At 48.5% G+C, this 18187-nt stretch overlaps 1 protein-coding gene across 1 annotated transcript in view; it reads right to left on the bottom strand.

The window, feature by feature from the left end:
* Positions 1 to 18187, bottom strand: part of DAAM1 (dishevelled associated activator of morphogenesis 1) — a 90655-nt gene that overhangs the window by 55042 nt on the left and 17426 nt on the right. Inside the window, exon 2 of the mRNA XM_068192114.1 lies at positions 16730 to 16828. The gene's annotated coding sequence lies outside the window, so the exon portion shown is untranslated. The remainder of the gene's footprint in view (positions 1 to 16729; positions 16829 to 18187) is intronic.

Raw genomic sequence — 18187 nt, 5'->3', positions numbered from 1 at the left:
GCTAAAAAAAGGTTAGGGAGAGAATATGTTAGCTACCAGGCAAATAGCATTAAACCTTCAGAAGGCTGATGCATATTCATTGACATGATGGATCAAAATCAAAACACAGCTCCCTGGCAGGTCCTTGGGAGCTGCAGACAGCTCAGCTTGCATCGTCAGAACAAAGTCCAGCTACATGGCATCCTCCTCCCCTGCAAATGCTGCAGAAATTGGTTATTCAAGAAGATAAAGCAGCAGCCCCTGGCAGTCTGGAGGCTTGTGTTAAGGAGAGCAGAAGGGACATATTCTATGCCGCATCATATGTTAAGTGTCCTGCTCCCACCTCCTGCTTGTACCTTTGACTGCTAATTAGATCAATAAATTTAAGTCAGATTGCGATCTGATGGTGCCTTCTGGCCTCTACTATTCAGTGGGCCAGAATAAATTAAGCTTAATTGCCCTGTATGAACAGAGCCAGGGATGATAGGTTGGGAAGGGTCACTGAGGGAACTTGTAGCCAAGCCCAAATCTCAAGGCAGGACTGAATAATTCACAAACAACTCAGTTTTCACAGAAACAAGGGTGAAAACGTTTTTGTGATGGGCTCAAATTGGGAACCCAGACTGAAGAGAAGGAGGAGAAGGAGCTTAGCTCGTGTGTGTGACCAGGATGGACCAGGACGGATGGAGGCCACCCTGCTCAGAGATACACAGAGACAGAAGTTTAGTTCTCCCCAGCCCTAAAAAGAAAAGCACCAAGCCTGCATCACCCTGAGCAGTGTTTAAATGAAATCAGTCATTAGGAGAAGATTGGACCCTGGTGTCGCTTCCGCTTTAAAGGAAAGGAGAGCAGCAATTACCACTTGCATATTCAACAGCCTCCTCAGCAAGCTAAATTAAACTGCGTGGAGCAACGAGCTGCCAAAGCCTGTCTGTGACCGATGCCCCAACCAGCTGGTTGGGAGCCAGCACCAGTATTGCAGCACTGCGGTCTGCAGCCTAAAAATACCCAGCAAGGGCACAAACACATGCAAAGGAGCGCACACACTCCCCTTCACACCCGCCTCCTCCAAACCCACCCAGGAGCCAGGAGCTAAATCCTCAAACATGAATATTAGCTTGTTGTTTTCCTGGCTCCCCTCCCAAAATGAGGATGCAAGATCCTGAGTGAGCGCTGTCTCTGAATGCGGAGCTTTATTCCAGTGTGCTGCACAAGGAGGGAGTGGTTTTGGTGTAACAGCGCTCACTGACCATCTCTGCTGTGTCCTCACCAATTTCAACATCTTGGGCCATGCCAAGCTTTGCTTGCCTTTACTCTGCAAGAGCTTCAGCACAGCCTGGGATGCTTCCAAACAATGGCAATACTCCAACTCTCTTCCATCACTCCAAAGTGACATCCTTGGCTGGTGATGGTTGGGAGGCACTTGGCTTCAGCAAGGACTTTAGGAAGACACCATCACTGTCACCAAGTGCTAGAGCCAGGTGTCCTGGACCTCTTTTCTCAGCTCTTAGAAAGCAGGAATTTGGCATTCCACACAGTGCACCCTATTATTGTCCCACCCCAACACTGAGCAATGCTCATCCTCCCTTGGGGCTTCTCCCCACGAATTCAACATCCAGAGCAGGACACAGTGCAAGATACCTCGCACCATTTCTCTAAATAAACAATTCCAGGTGATTTTTCCTCCCGTGTAAGTCACATCCAGACCTCCACAGCAATAAAAACTGGATGCTCCAGCATTTTTCAGATCAGCTGTACATTTGCAGCATTCCCTGAGAAGCACCAAAGCCCTTCCCAGGCACGTTTTAATTTTTCACCTTACAGACCCAAGACAGTCAGCACCTTCCTTGGCTCCACTCAGTAACCCAACCTCTTCTTGGGTTTGGTTCTGATTGTGAGCCCACCAAAGTGTGTTCACGGTGCTCTGACCATCCAAAAGGCAGCTGCACATCCCTCTCAAGAGAGAGAAGTGCTCCTCCATTTCACATTTGCACCAAATGTGCAAATGAAAATGTGCAATGGTGCATGAAAACACTTTTTACTGGGGGGGTGGGTCTAAGTATTATTCAATTTTAAAAATGTAAGGTTTGACATTGAGCCCTTGCATGATGAAATGCTCAGAAATAGGATTGCCTTCCCCTGAGCAGGAATCATCTTCCCTCCAACACAGAAGCTTAAAGGATCTGAGCCCATTACCAGCACCTCCACCATGTTGAGCATGGTGCTGGTATCCCCAGCACAGCTGCTCCTGTTTAAAGCAACCAGAATGATTTTTTGGCCACAAACTCTCATTCTGATTCCCAAAACCCCCTTTCTCCAGTGTAAAGCTGTTTTCAGGCTAGGCTGTACAGGGGAGCAATGTTTTGTGTTTGGTGGAAATCAGTGCATGTCGTCAGGAGGGAGCAAAAAGCCCAAAACATTCAGCTAAAAGGCTTTAAACTATTGATTGCCTTATCTCCACCCATCTACTCTCAGAACAGCAGCCCAAAAGGGATGGGAACAGGATCCTTTCCATGATGCAGCTGCCATGAGAAGCCTGACTCATCACTAGTGCATCACAAGAGCTGTGATTCTCAGCACATGGAAATCTCAAAGACTTGGGTTTCATAGATTTATAAATACACCTGCCGAATCCTGAATTACCCCCGATCCTCTTTCCTCATCCCAGAAATCCTATTACACTCTATGAACCCAACAAAAAGAGTGTTTTGTGTCTCCATACCGTGCCTGGGCTTCCTGGTACCTGAAGGCCACCAGGACACTGTCCCTGATGCTATGAGGAGATGGCTGCAGCCACAGGCTTCTGCTCTCTCCAGCAAAGGCCCATCTGCCAGCATCATCAAAAACCCAGTGCTTGCCTAAAATGTGTCACCTCCTCTTTCTATTCTGTCCTTTTATTGTGGCAATTGTCACATCCTGAAGCATACATCTGGGCCTGCTGTCTCACAAGAAAGCACTTCGCTCAGCTCAAGGGCAGATGAGCTTCGGGGGCTTGATGGCCACATCCAGGGTGCAGCAAGAAAAATTAGACCGAGTTTATTACAGAGCCAGTGAGGGAAAGACATAGCTTCACGAATTTGTAACACTCCAGAAAAGCCCTCCTTTTTCCACTTTAAACTTACACCTATCAAAAGTGCTGGGAGAGACTTTTTTGTATGTGTCTGCATGGGGCTCCCACCTGGAGGGGTTGATGCTATGCAGGGAAAGAGCAACAACGTCCACGGTGCTGTGAGAGTGCCATGGCCTGGCTTGCCTGTCTCCAGCACACGAGTGAGGTCCCTGCCAAGGGCAGCACACACGCTGCTGCCTCTGTAATCCACTTTTCAGGGGGAAGAGCGGGGTGCACAGCAGGGTGAGACGGGATCTGTCTTAACGCTCTCCAGCTGAAATCAATCCTCGGAGCAGCGCTGCTCGCTTTGGCAAGCCAGCCAAAATCTGGAACAGGCTGATGGTGAGCTGCAGGATGTTCATGCCAGGGCATGGAGACAAGCTTGGATCCAAGGAGAAGCGGAGGGCTTGCAGCATCCATCAGGAGCTGGTCCAGGGAACCCCACACAGCCCTTGATCCCTGTGGTGCACGGCTCGGTGCATGTATTAATCCAACCAGGAAAGACGCTGCTGCAGCAAAACTTTGTTTAGTTTTTGAGGATTAAAAACCAAACCTTGCTGGAAGTTTCCCAGCTGCCTAGATGGTGAGCAGCACAGTAACACTGGAGGTCACGAGTTCTCCACTAAAAGGGTAAATTTCATTGGTGACAAGCTGAGATCCTCCAAGCCACTACAGACCACTTCTTACAGGAGCTCCAGCAGATCAGCTCAGGCAAATACCATTTATTTCAGGAACAAGGACAACAACATGGAGCCACAAAGACCCAGTTTGCAAACCTATATAAATATATATATTTCTTGATATTCACTAGGGTGAATGAATGACCCAATTTTACAGACACACACATCCCACTTTCCCAGAAACCAGGCGGATTCGTGGTCCTCTTTTCACAGAATCAAACCAAAAATGTGGGGTGGGCTGGCACTGGTGGGAGGAGGAAAGAGTTTTCAAGTCACATATCACTCCCTTAAATGCACTCCATGATTTGCATCCTGAAACCCAGGCAAAACACTTATCCAAGCCCAAGAGACTTTCCAGGAAGGCAGAGGGAGGCAGATCTGGCTCTCCAGGAAGGATGCTGGGGCATTCCCCTGACCTCCCTGTGTCCCCCCCCAGTTCTAAAAGGCAACATAGAAAATAAAAAAAACATCAGAAAGGCAAGGTGGCACGAGGGGCAGTGGGTCCCGGTGCTCCCCTCACCCAACTCTTGTTCTGGGGCAGTGCTGCATTGTGTTGGGGCTCAAAAGGGCAGACACAGCCCTTTCAGAGCCAGGTTACGTGCAGGGAGGGATTCGCACCCACCCGAGGCTCTCCTGAAAGCCTGAAGCCTTGCAGGGAAGAGCCTCCCAGAATTTCTCCTGTGCCATTTGAACCTGGTGTCTCAGGCAGCCTTTGGGAGTGTCCCGGCTGGGTGATGCCAAGCCTTGTCCAGGCAGCCCTCAAGGACAAAACCAGGTAAGAGAGAGGGATGCAAGACCCCCAGGCAGCTCCGGGGGCTGCTACAGCCTCACTGAGCATCCTGGGGGAGCATCCTCTTCCATGCTGGCTCCATCCCTATCACCCAGCACAAGCACCAATCCAGCCCCAGTCCCTTCCCACTGCTGGTTTTGGCCCCAGCTGGGAGAAAACTGCTCATTCAAAGCACAACACACCTCCAGAAGCTGCTAATTCCAGCTGTAAAGCCCAGCCCAGATATCACAAGTTCTGACTACTCCCTTTGAGGACGTTAAAACAAACTCAGCAGCCTGCAAGCAAGAGAGGAGCTGCATTTCCCACCGGAGGAGATTTGTTTGTCAATTAGCCTCTTCCTGGAGAACAACAGTTCAATCAACAACCTTCCTTTATTTTAATTCTTCCTTTTTTTTATCCCTGCTCCTCCAATGAATATTTGGGCTGTGAATGTGATTTATTGTATGCAAACCCTCACTGCTGAGCTTTCCATTTCACTGCTCCCCATTTCAGCAGTAATCCCAGGGGTGAGACTGGCTGAAGGCAGGCAGGTTTTTTTTCCTCTTTTAAAGCCTCCTAATTTGGCCTCACAAAGTGGAGTTTCCAAGTTTCCCAGCAGCAGATGCTTCCAGTCCATCAGCACAGCAACATCTGCCATGGGGCCACCACCACAACAAGGCAACAAGGAGCTACTGGCTAAGTCCCAGAGGGCTTTTTTTGGGTGGTGTTTGGAGTTTTTTAGCACTATCCGTGCTTAAGGTAAGGCTACTGGAACCACAGGTGTTCAGGCATTTTGTGGTGTGGAGCAAGCTGGTTTCTTTCTCTCTCAAAATGGAAACTGGATGAAGGCTGCTGTAAATAGGAATCCTTCCCAGCAGGGAGCCTGATGGCTAAATATCATTAAACTTCAAGATACCATTAAAACCACAGTACTGAAGGTGCCCAGAGCAAACAAAACACACTTGTCAGATCTCTCAGCTGGCCTACCCATCTGCAATGCTGATTTTCTTTTAAAGGTTTTTAAATTCTGATGTTAATCCAGAGTGATTTTTTCCCCCCTGAAGTACAAACCTGGGGTTGAGAAATCCTTGATAAATATGTCTAATGGCAGAAAAGGCCCACTGGCCTTTTTTCCTTCCAGTATGACACTAATACCTCCCTGTGCTCCAGGAGATGAACACCAAAAAACAATGTATGTGAGCTCCCATCAGGCACAACGTGATCCCAACAGCCCCTACCTAGCCTGGGAAAAAAACAGCAACTTTTATCACATTTCACTGAAATACCATTTGCATTTAAACAAAAGGAAAAAAAAAAAAAAAAACAGATGAGCACAGCAAGTGAGATTAATTGGAAGGCTTGGTCATACTTATTTTATGTGGCTACAGCACAATGTAGCTTATGGCAAAAGCCCTGCTTTGACCCAGATGGATCTGCACCATCCCGAGCCACAGGGCAGCAGGACTCGATTTTCCAGGACAGCTGCTCAAATCCACCACCTGCAATTCAGAGGACCTGCCTTAATGGGGGCACGTGGTTTTAATTGCCTAATTATCCAGCCTCTGACCGAGGGGAGGGATCCTTCCACACATGGCTGCTGGGGATGGACCAAAGGAAGGCTCCTCTTCTCCTGCTGAAGCATCCAGAGGGGAATGTCAGTCCAGTGGAGGTCCCAAGGGGATGCATTTAAAAATCAATAGAGGCTATTTTAATGCTTAATCCAGGAAAGTATCAGCATCAGCAGTGTCAATACAAACTGAATTTAAACACACGGAGTACATGCACAGGATTGTTAGTTTTTCCTCTGGGCTTTGATTTAACCAAATACGGTTTTCCCCAGAGAGTCTGGAGTCCAAACAAGGCACCCACAGCATCTCTAGTGCTTCAGGCATCCTGCCTGCCTTCCTCTCTATACACTGCTCAAAAAATGAGCCTCTCCACCCCACCTGAGCAAACATTTCAGTGAGGAAACCCCCTGGAGGGGCAATATCACAGCAACAGTGGTCACATCGCTGCCACAGCCACATATGGGAGTGGATTTCTCTTCTTTGCAGGTTTTCACACTGCACCCAGCACAAACTGCAACACAAGCTTCCCACCCCTGTAGATATTTGTATAATCATCCCCCTTTCCTTAAAAAAAAAAAAAAAAAAAAAAAAAAAAAAAAAAAAAAGCCTAGCAATTGCTAATAACCACTTTGAAAAAGTGACCCAAGGGGCTCCTGAGAGGCTCAGACACCCTGAGAGAACATAACTATGTTTCATTTTTTCTGTTTAATCACATCTGCAGCAGGAGGGCAGACTGGGTGTTGATGTATCTGGGACTCACCACACTTCAGACGTGCCCACGAGCACAGATGCACCTTCCCCAAGGCCACTGCAGGCACGGGGTGGGCTCAGAGAGCCACAGTGTCACCCACTCCAGCTGGGGAGCAGCACCAAACTCTGACACCCACCCGCTGCCCTCTGCAGAGATGCTCCCACACCACCACTTCACCCCTCTCACCTTCCTCAAACCAGTCCTGCCCCTTCCCAAGCTTGTTGTGGCTGGAATGCTTGGTTTTCTTTGGTTTTGTGCTGGAAACTGTGTTGCTAATTCAGAGACTTTTGAGTTACTGCTCTGCAGCGCTGGCACGGAGTCAAGGTCTTTGCTCCTCACCCCACGGGAGGAGGGTGCACAAGGAGCTGGGAGGGGACAGAGCCAGGACAGCTGACCCCAGCTGACCAAAGGGTATTCCAGAGCAGCTGGAGTCATGCCCACCATATAAATCTTGGAGTGATGGCATTTTTACTTCTCCCCATCAACGCCAGTCTGGTTCACCCACAATCCAAACCCATGGAGAACTTGACACTTTAAAGAGGTGAGTCCTGGAGATGGCGGGTGTTGCAGAGCTCTTCTCACCTGGGTAAGGCTTCAGGTGCTCTGGTGATCCGTGACTTTCCCCTCCTTTCATGGCTTCAGGGCAATGCATTTGACTGACACCAGGTCTGCCCAGCTGTGCAGCGAGAGAATACATCCCCAACACCCTGAAACGCTCTCCCATTCCTTCTGCAGCTCTTGAAACACCTCTATCAGCAAAAGTGGCAACAGAGGCCACTCAGGGGGGCAGCTCTGCCTTCACCAGAATGTCAGGTCTTCCAACACAGCCCACACAACACCATGGATAACAAAGTGGGGCTCAACAAGTCTAAGCCTAGTACTGAAATCCATGACTCCACCTCAAACCCTCTCCTAGAACAGACAGCCTGCAGGTTTGCTGCCCAGACACTGCCCTGAACATGGAAAAACATTTCCACCCCCCCTTGTCTGAGCTCTGCATCCCATTGCCCCAAACTAACACTGCAGTCTGGATGGCCTAAACACATGGTAATGACATAAAGCAAAGAGACGCTGACCCTCAGATCATCCACTGACAATGGATCATCCCAGATCCATTGAGGATGGATCAGGGACTGATCCTCAATCATCCCTGTACACAGGGGAAAGAAATTCAATGGCTTTTGGATAACAAATCTTTGCAACATTTTCCAGCACAAGACCTGTAACATTGAAGTGAAAGCTTGAAGAAGCTGCAAATTTGATTTAGGTACCTGAAAATTCCAGATTCACTCCGCTACTGCCAGAGTTGTCACAGGAAAAGGAAACGCCTTGAAATAATTGCCTCTCCAGGCAAAAACTTTCAAAATGCCCTTAATGCAGATTTGTAGAGCTGGCAAGAGCTACCCATCCCCATGGACTGCAACATGAGCCCTGAGAGCAGGCAGAGAGGAGAAAAAGCATCTTCCAGGCAATCACAGGCATTTTTTTCCCAGTGAATGCCTCGTGAGAAGAGCAGCCCATGCATCAACAGGAGCACTTGACACATGCCAGCGCTTTCTAAATTCACTTCCAGAAGATTTACCAACACGTCCTGTGGAAAAGGAATGTGTGCTATGCAAATGCAGCCTCAGACTGCTCCCTACCTAATCTAGCTTTAGATTCAAATGCTTATTACCATGGCGTCTAATCGCCCCGTGTGCAATACACAGGTTCAGTTTGGGCTCCCAGGACTTCAGCTGTGTTCTTACTAAGGCACTGAATGGAGAAAAAAAAAAAGGAAACAAAGAGGGGAAAAAAAAAAAAAAACACACACTGTGAAGAATTCTGGTTTTGGTGGAAAGCAGGCCTGGAAAGAAGCATTGACACCTACCAGTAAAAGCCAGGCTGATATGCAAACATTTGGCAACTCACCAAGAACATACTGAATGTCAAATCCTGTTTGCACCCCATCATATCCCTGCAGGGAAGTGGTGGTGGCTGGTCTTTTCTTTCAAGGTCTCTCCCTTCCCCCTGAGACAAGGTGATGAAAAGATCTCACACCCACACAGGACCCATCTATCAGCAGCACCCAAGCCCAGCTGGTCACACCATAACCCCCAGACTACTTTACAGATGCTCTGAGCACCCACACCAGCACCTCCAGAGCCTGGGTAACGTGTGCCAACCAGGAGCTGTTGCTGGTTGAGGGAGGAAGGGGGTACATCACTGCATTAAGGTCTGCAGCAGCACATGGGGACCATGGGAATGTCATCCCAAAGGCAGCCACCTCCCTGTCTGCTGGCACCAGCCACACAGCTCTGGTCACAGTAACCTCTCTCCTAATCAGCACCAGGCAAAATGCTTCATTTAACTTCCGAGTTTGTGAAATTTGTTCTGCTCAAACCAGCCCTGGTACCTCCAGGACACAACCCACAACCTCTTACCTCCACCATGCACCTGCAGCTCAGCCACTGGGCACCAGAAACAACCCAGAGGCAGGGACACAGGACCCCCCCCACTCAGGCTTCTCCTCTCCATCTGCTGCTCACCTGCTAGACTGTGCTTTCCTGAGACACAGCATGGTGAGGTTTCCAACAGCATGGTCCAGCTCCCACCTTGAAGATGCTGAATCCCAGCAGCGTGGCCTCCCCTGCCTCCCCAGTGCCAAACTGGGCAACCAGTGGACTGGCAACCAGCTCCAGCAAAAAGTCAAGACATCCAAATGCTGCTACCAGTTTCTGAAGACCCTACAAGGCAGTGCTGACCCTGTTATGCAATCAAAACAACATTTGGTGGATGAGCAGCACTAGGAATACCAACATGAATGGAAAGATTTCCTTCTGTGAATCTCAGCAACTCAAGCCACTTTTAGAGTGAGGCTGCAGGATGAACTTACATTTATTAGACACCAGAGAATTCACCGAGGTGAACATCCCCCAGGCAACACCTACATGTCTGCACAGAGACCTGCAGGCTCTCTGCTGTCTCATAACATGGCAAATCCAACTAAAGCACTCTTTATGGCTTGGATGTTCATAACATTTATGGGTATTCCCCAGTGTCTAGTACAGGCTGAGGTTTCATTGCATCCCTTAATAAAAAACCTCCCTAACACCCTTCTAACTTGATGGCTGTTTTGACAAAAAATTGCAGCAGCCCCACAAATTTGAGATGAAAAACCAATCTGAAAGAAAGGACAAAACCAGGCAATGGACTTAATGAATTGTCAGTGATGGGAGGAGGAGCAGATGGACAGACCGACTTTAAAGTTTCCCTTCATTAGGAAATGAAACTAAAATCATGGGTTAACTTTCAACAATGCATGTTATTACTGAGGAGAGTGAGGCAGCTGATATTCTGCCACTCAGGCACATGTTTCTCTATGCTTCATCATTTACTGAATTAATAATCAAATTATTTGAAAAGAGAAGGAAAAAAAAGCCCAGAGAAACCGGAGGCTGCAGCTCCCAGTGTTCTCATCAGCCTGTTCAAAGACCAAGCCAGATTTACCAGTGCCTGCATCGCTGCCTGGCTGTGCTGGTGTCTGGCCAGGCTCTCCCTCCAGCACCTCCCCAGCTCACAGCTGCACCTGGAACTGGTCTGTGGGACTTTTTTCCTTGCTCCTGTAGCCAAAACAACCAGCAGGGATGGTTAAACCAGGTGGAAAGACCCCTCTTTCCATGTAGCCTGGCCTGGGGCACAGATGGAAGAAACTTTGCAAGACTCCCTGCCCGAGGACACAGATGGAGGATCTTATGGAGGAGCCCTTCCCAGCACCAAAGGAGCCATGCAAATAGTGTTTACCAGGTCACAGGTACTAAATACCCCAGCAAAGTCATGCTCACTTGTGAACCAAGAAAGAAAAATTCATATTCCTGTATTTACAGCCACTGGCACTTCTACAGCAGTTTCCAGGACAGGGTCATTCCCAGTGATGACTGTGAGGAAGTCCTAGTGAAGAGATCCATGGCACAGAGACTCATGGATAGTTCACACACAAGTGAAAAGATACTTCCAAGCCTCAGAAGCTGCATTGCTGGAGCTGTGGATAACACTCAGGCAGAGAGCATGGTTTGCTTATGATAAGCCAGGATGACAACCCAGTGGAAATGTAAAAATAATTTAATGAATAAGTATATTTAGATTTATAATCCCACAGCAGCTTTATTTATAGGGATGCCAATCACTTTTACACAGATATAAAATTGGCTGGCAGAATGCCTTAGACTATATCCAGAAACCCATCTGTAACAAATCTAAGCTGTGATATCCCTGCGTACACTTGGCCAAACAATAACACTGATGCCAGTCATCTTCACTTTAAATGTGCAGATGGGCCGAGGGGGGCTCGCCAAGCCTTCCCCACGGCCAAAAACGGGTGAACTCCCCTATCACCTACCGTAAACTGGTTGGGAAAAGGACCAGATGAAGGAAAAACCAGTCACCATCTGGGCTGTGTGGATCGCAACACCAACGCATTGCTGGCTGGAGAACAAGCCTGCATCCAGCTGGCCACAGGTGAACCTCTTTCAGAACCTTCCATCACTGAAGTGGGGAGCTGCAAGCAAGGTGGAAAACCCCATGGAGCTCTGCAGCACCTTTAAAAGGTGGGGGCATAAAAGTAGGGCTCTTGGGTATGGTTTTTTTGATTCATCGTTCAAGACACAAAGCTGGGACAGAGGAAGATGCAGGAGAAATTAACTGAAAGTCATCACTTGGCTCAATCTCAAAGCAAATGAGGATTTCTAATGATCCTTGCCCAGGATCCTACAACTTTATCTAAGCCTGCAGATGTCAAGGGGAGAGGCTGCTGTTGGTTTCCACAGGGCTGGTGACCACCTGGAAAATTGAAAAGTTGCAACTAATTCACAAGAAACAAAGAAAAACCTGCTCTTCATCCCAGTGGGATTTCTAGGGCCTGGTTGTCTCAGAAATGGGGCAAAACAGGGATGGCTCCATGTCAAATACAGACTGTGGGTAACTGCAATTCATCCATAAAACTTTCAGTATATTGGCAAATGCCAAGGTGGAAAAGGTTACTCTGGAATATTACTTTGAATAGCTCTGGGAACAAACCCAGCATTAATTTTCAACACTTATCCAGCAAATGATTTGAATAAACTGAGGAAGGCTCGTGCACACATACTGACAGCATTATTTGGTAGATTTTTGCCTCTGCTCCTGAGATAATTTATGACAAAACAACTTCCAGCAAAGACGATCACTTTCCAGACCAATGAGCGTATTCAACTACCCTTGGGGACAAGGTAACCTCTCAAGATCCCTTCCAGCACAATTTTAGTACCATTTTACACCACAAACTATTTTCACATTGGCATTTGCTCTGATTTATCCCTGGAAATAAGTTTGTCTAAAAGAAAAACTGATGGAAAGAAAAAAACAGAAACAGAAACAGCACTTTTCTCGCTCAAGGACAAAGCAAAGTAAAACAACCAAGTGCAGAGCTACGGCATTCTCGATCCAAATGTTTTCCAAAACATTTCCAAATGTTTCTCAAAGCTTCCAGAATGAAGCTTTCATAACTAGGCTGCAACTCCTCCAAAGCCTCGGGCATTGAGCATGGCATCATGGTGTGCTGCAGCAGAGACACCAAGGAAATGGCTGGTGGTGACTTCGCCAATGACACACCTGCCAAAAACCCACCCGAGAGCCCTGCACAGGAAACACAGTGTTTCAAAGAAAAACTGCCTCTGCTTCCTCCACAGGGCATACTCCAATGTGACAGAGGAGCTTGATTGCTATGTGAGCTTTCAGGAAGAGTCAGTCCCTCTGTACTGAACGCTGGTGAGGCCACACCTCAAGTGTTGTGTCCAGTTCTGGGCCACTCACAACAAGAAGGACATTAATGTGTCCAGAGAAGACAAAGGAGCTGGAGAGGATTCTGGAGAACGAGTCTGATGAGGATCAGCTGGGGGGGCTCAGCCTGGAGAAAAGGAGGCTCATGGGGACCTTCTCACTCAATAATTCCCTGACAGGAGAGTACAGCCAGGTAGGGTTCAGGCTCTGCTCCCAGGGAACAAGGGACAGGACAAAAGGACATGGCCTCAAGCTGTGCCAGGGGAGGTTCAGGTTGGACATGAGGAAGAATTTCTTCACTGAAAGGGTTGTAAAGCATTGGGACAGAGTGCCCAGGGCGGCGGTGGAGTCTCCATCCCTGGAGGTGTTCAAGAAACAACTGCGTGTGGCACTCAGTGCATGGTTTGGTTGGCAAGGTGGTGTTTGATCAAAGATTGGACTCAATGATCTTTTCCAACTTTAATGATTCTATAAATACATGCGGCCAGATGTCCTCGCTTTCAGGCTTCTGAGTTTATTCCAAGCAACTTAGAAAGATCCTTCCCTGCCTCTCTTTAGGAATTATCAAAAAAAACCCTCCAAAATTATTTTAAAATTCAGTAAAATAATAAAAAACAAGTTTAAAACCCACTTATGGAATGGTATGGAGAGAAAACCGTACATTTTCTACACTCAAGCTAAAAATTCTGAAGTTCTGTCCACACACCACCAAACGTGGATGTTTATGGTTATTACACAGAGAAAACTGAGACAGTTGTGGGACATTGTGGTCTGAGCAGTTCACCACAAGCACAGCAGCCAAAGGATGAGCACTGAGGTGTCAGCAGGGCTCAGCTGCAGGAACTGACCGCTCTGGGGAGGGGGGACTGGCACACAGCTGGTCCCCATCCTCAGCCTCCTCATCCCACTGCTGACACAACTTCCATCGGAAACAGCGGCGCCTCTAAAGCACGGTCCGAGTCCTTCAAAGCCCAGAGCTCATCTCCACCTCTTTCAACATGCTCCTGGACACAATCAAAGCCCCTCCTACCAACTGTACATGGGCTTTGGATTAGACCTTTTGTAGAGAAGGAAAAAAAAAAAAAAAAAAGAGCCCTTCTTGAGGATGATAAAGTCTAGACACTACAATATATTTTCCAGCTGATGCAGCAAACCTAAAAAGCCCTCCCTTGATCTCGGACTGTCACGATCAAAGCCATTATCCCGTTCGGAGCCCTTCTGAAACTTTAGCTTCCAAATGTGCAAGTTATTTTTAAAATCTAAACCAGGCCAAGCCTCTTGTTTGGAGTATTATGAGGAAAATGGGGTGTGCTCCTCCCAAACCTTCCCCCACCACGTCTGGAAGTGGCTGGTGGGCACATGGTGGAGGAACCAGAGCAGGGAGGGAGCCCCATGTCTGGGGACACCTCAGTGGCACCTGGTGGCCACGATCTCCTTGCATGGGGGGACACAGCTGAAGCCCCAAGGTGGCTCTGTTGTGGGGAATATTCCCTGTCCTTGACTGAGACAGAGTTTTTTGGAGACCAAACATCGTTTGCATCCCCATCCTCAAGATTTGTGCCTGCCTTTGGCACCCTCCATCACTGAGTGTGTTAGTCTGGAGACAAAGAAAAATAAACATCTTGAGATACTTTCATTTTCTACAGAAATTAAATAAAACTAAGCATTATGAATCTCCTTTACCAGGTAGCAGGATGATCAAGTGCACAAATAACATCCAGCTCTGCACCAAGGTACAACCAGGGAAATAAGGTACTCAAAATCATTCTCCAGTCTCTTGGAGCAGTTTTTCAGCTGGCTGAAAGGAAAGAAAAAATACACAGCCCTGCAAAAGAACGAAAAGCCAAAGGGGCACCAACCTCTGCCTTAAGTGGGATGCTCAAGGAGAGATGGTGGAAGACCAGCCAGCTCAGCCCAGATCAGCTGGTGCTGTGTGATAAACACCAGAGCTCCTGGCATGCTGTGGCCTCTGCAGGAGAGGGAATCTGTGCTCAGTCCCAATTACCAAAGCTCACAGTGTCCAGACTGGAAAAAAACAAAGGATGAATGGTATGGAGTGATGAGGAGATTGGAGAGAACTTTGAAAGGCTTTTTGAAAGCAGGTGACCACCAAGCTTCCTGTACCACATCCTAAGGTAGACTTTTAACCGGGATATTCTTCGAAGAGAGATGGGGACAGGAGGTGGCTCACACTGAAGAAAGAAGAGAGCAACACAGCATTCACATGCTCCAAAGCTATTTAAAAGCCAAATGAGGCTCCCTAGTGAGCACTTAATTTAACTAAGCAACTTCTAAAGCACCAGGCAAATGAGCCACATCATCTCCTCTTCCTCCCAGCATCCATCTCCACCACTCTCATCTCCGTTCCCGCCATGCTTTCACTCTCCTCCACTCCCAGCAGCTCTGCTCCTCCTCCCCACCTCTCCCTCTGCCCAAGCCAAGCAGATCTGTGAAAGGCCCAGTGAAGCAGGCAAGCACACACCAGTAGGATGGGGATTAGAGACCTGCCACCCCCTCTAGCATCCCTCACTGTGGCTGGAGGGACCATGCCAGGCAGGAGCACTGGCTGTGCTGCACATCACACATTCCCTGTGCTTCGGGAGGTGTTGTCTGAACCGCCACCAGCTTTCCAGCTGGGCAAACATCAAGGAAAAAATCAGGTTGACAGGCTTTCTTGAGAGGATCTCCATCAAGTAGGACTTTTCCCACCTCCACGCACAGCGGAGCAGAAAGAGCAAAGGCCACCAGCAACACACTGCTGGTTGTGACAGCCACCACACCCATCCCAGAGAGGACAGGGGGCTTGCCAGGAGATTTGTCTCTCCCAGTTGTTACTCTGGAGCTGGGACAGGATGTGGGATCATGCCCAGCTTCAGCTCTGCCACAGCAGAGTCCAACACATGCCCCATCACTTGTCTTTACTCTTCCCAACAAACACAGAGAGAAGATGGACTTCAACCTCAACCTTCACATAGGCAATTTTCCCTGAAGCCACCAAAGCCCTGCAGATCCCTTTGGTCCCACCTTGTCCCCTCCAGGCCCTTTCCCTTTCATGAGCTTCTCCCAGGGAAGGAGAACAAAGCCCAGCTGCAAACTTCTATCTCCAAGACGGGCTAACACAAAGCTATCAACGTCAAAAATGTATGCTCCCTCTCACACAGGAAAGCAAAGAAACTGATGGCAAAGGCTGCTTCTGGATTTCAAAGTATCTAAACCCATCAGGGAAGCAGCATGCACCCCGAACCCTCCCTCCCAGGGTTTGCACACTGGACATGAGAAATGAGGCAGCAAAGGCAGCTGACAAGCCAGCACCTCAGAACCCAACCCCGACCACGCCAGCTCAGGAAGGAAGAGAATCCAAAGGGAAGAAAGCAAATTGTCCAGCCCCACACTGCCATCACAACAGGGCCACTCAGCTGCTCTCGGTGACAAACTCTGAAGCGAAAACATCACACAATTCACTCAGGTTCCAGGCACGAACCAGGGCTGGTTCAGCACCTCACTGCTCTCCCTGAGAGGCTTCCCAGCCATCCCACCCTCCTCTGCAGTGACTTCCTGAGTCTTTCTCATCTCCTGTGTTAGAGATGGGAAATGTGTGCATTAACAGTCCCCCTTCCCAAACCAAACATGGCAAATACAGGCTGAAAAACAGCTAATTCCCAATCCTGCCAAATTTACAGTGGTAACTTATTTCCAGACAGAGCTGTGATTTTTATAAGGGATACCACTGGGTTAAGGAGTCAAAGCCATAACTGTACGAGTGAAAGCAAAAGCCTTTCATTCCTGTAAGGTCTTTTTTTTCCCCCCTGCTCCTGCAATGACAGGGAGCAACACAGCTCTTGCCAGTTTAGCGGGGTGAAGGCTTGGCTGAGAGCAGCCTCATTAAACTGGCTGGGTCGCTCAGCGCCAATCCAAACACTCAGTCCTCTGATCCCCACATGACAGGCTGGGAACCACAGGCAACTCACAATTAAACCCGTGACAATCAGGAAAAATCCGTACACCCCCCCCACAAACTGAATCCACCAACACCATCCCCACCCTCCCTGCTTTCATTTTATTTATTTGTTTACTTACATAAGCCTCATGGCAGATAACTTGGAGGAAATCGGATGCTTTAATGATGAAGCGACACTTAGGCAGCCCTCTGGAAGATAAATACACCCTTTGGTAACCCTGCAACAGAAACAGAAGGTACAAACAGACAGTAACTAATTATTCTGATTGAATCTTGGAAGACCTGAAATACCCGACTGCAGCACAACAAAGCCAGCGTGCGCAGGGGCTGCTCGTAAAAAAAATAATAAATAAATAAGTCACACCCTTTTTTTGAAAGAATTCACCCAAATAAACCTTAAGTGCTTCTGTGTTGTGTTTGTGTGTTTTGTTTCTTAAGGTCTAGGCAGCTGATAGGAAATCTCTGCCATACCCTGGAGGGATCCCGTCGCCTTCAGCTAAAATTAGACTTCAAGGGAAGCGGGTGAAGGCGGCATCTCCAGCCCACCATGCACTCGAGGAGCGGCGCGTGGGGGTTTTTCCTCCTTTCCCATCGAAACCAAACACAGGGGGGGTTTTGGATGAAAAGAAGCTAAGGAAAATAAACAAAGGAGAAAGAGGGGGAAAGCAGGTCTACCCCGCTGCTAGGCTGGGAGGGATGTGAGCCAGGGATGAGGTGTGGGCAGGTGGGGAGGCAGCTGAGTCACCGGGACTGGGCAGGATGCAATGGGATGCTCCATGCAGCAGTGACAGGAGCTTGCAAAGCCCACCAGCAGCCCATCCACCAGCACGGATATGGAGTGAGGCACCGGCTTTATTGGTGTCCAAGACACCCATGCCAGGAGCCTGTTACAGCCAATGCTGCAGACCAAGACAAGGGGATGTGCTCAGCACATTCCCGCGCTCCCTTGCCTTGGAGGAAAACCAGAATTCCCCTCCACCCCTTCCCTCTGCCCTCCCCCCAGTACACTAAATGCCAGTGGAGCTCAGGGGAATATTTAATCTCAAACCTCAGTAATCAATCAGTTCACCCTCATGCATGAGAAAGAGTCACAGCGGTAAGCACCAAATCCCATTTCCATCCAGCAATACGACGGTTTAATTACGTACATAACACTTCCCTTTTAACATAAATCCTGAAGAGATCCAGGCAGCCCCCAGGTTATGGCTGGAGAAGGATACGGTGAGGGGGAAGGGGTGGAAGAAAGGGAGGAGAAGCCGTTATGGCAATTATTTAAAATGACAACTTTCTATGGCTGCTCCACTTCGCCGTTGGCACAGCCTTTGTTTGACCTTGTGTCTGCTGTCCCAGAGGATGGGCAACAAACCCAACATCCAGCCCTGCCACCAGAAGCTGCAGCTCCTTCTTTGCAACACACCAGCAAGCATGTGGGAAAGAGGGCATGGAAAATGCAAGAGGGGCACATATGGAATGGACTGCCCAGGCTGTGACACAAATAACAGCAACAGAGCCTCTCCACTGGTGCTGCCAGACTTACTCCAAAGCCTGCTCCCTTCAAAAGGAGCCTTCCTAGCTGG

Source organism: Anomalospiza imberbis, chromosome 6 (assembly GCF_031753505.1).
Source record: "Anomalospiza imberbis isolate Cuckoo-Finch-1a 21T00152 chromosome 6, ASM3175350v1, whole genome shotgun sequence".
Classification (NCBI taxonomy): domain Eukaryota; kingdom Metazoa; phylum Chordata; class Aves; order Passeriformes; family Viduidae; genus Anomalospiza; species Anomalospiza imberbis.
The sequence above is the reverse complement of the archived record's forward strand: the minus strand, read 5'-3'. Positions and strand labels throughout refer to the sequence as shown.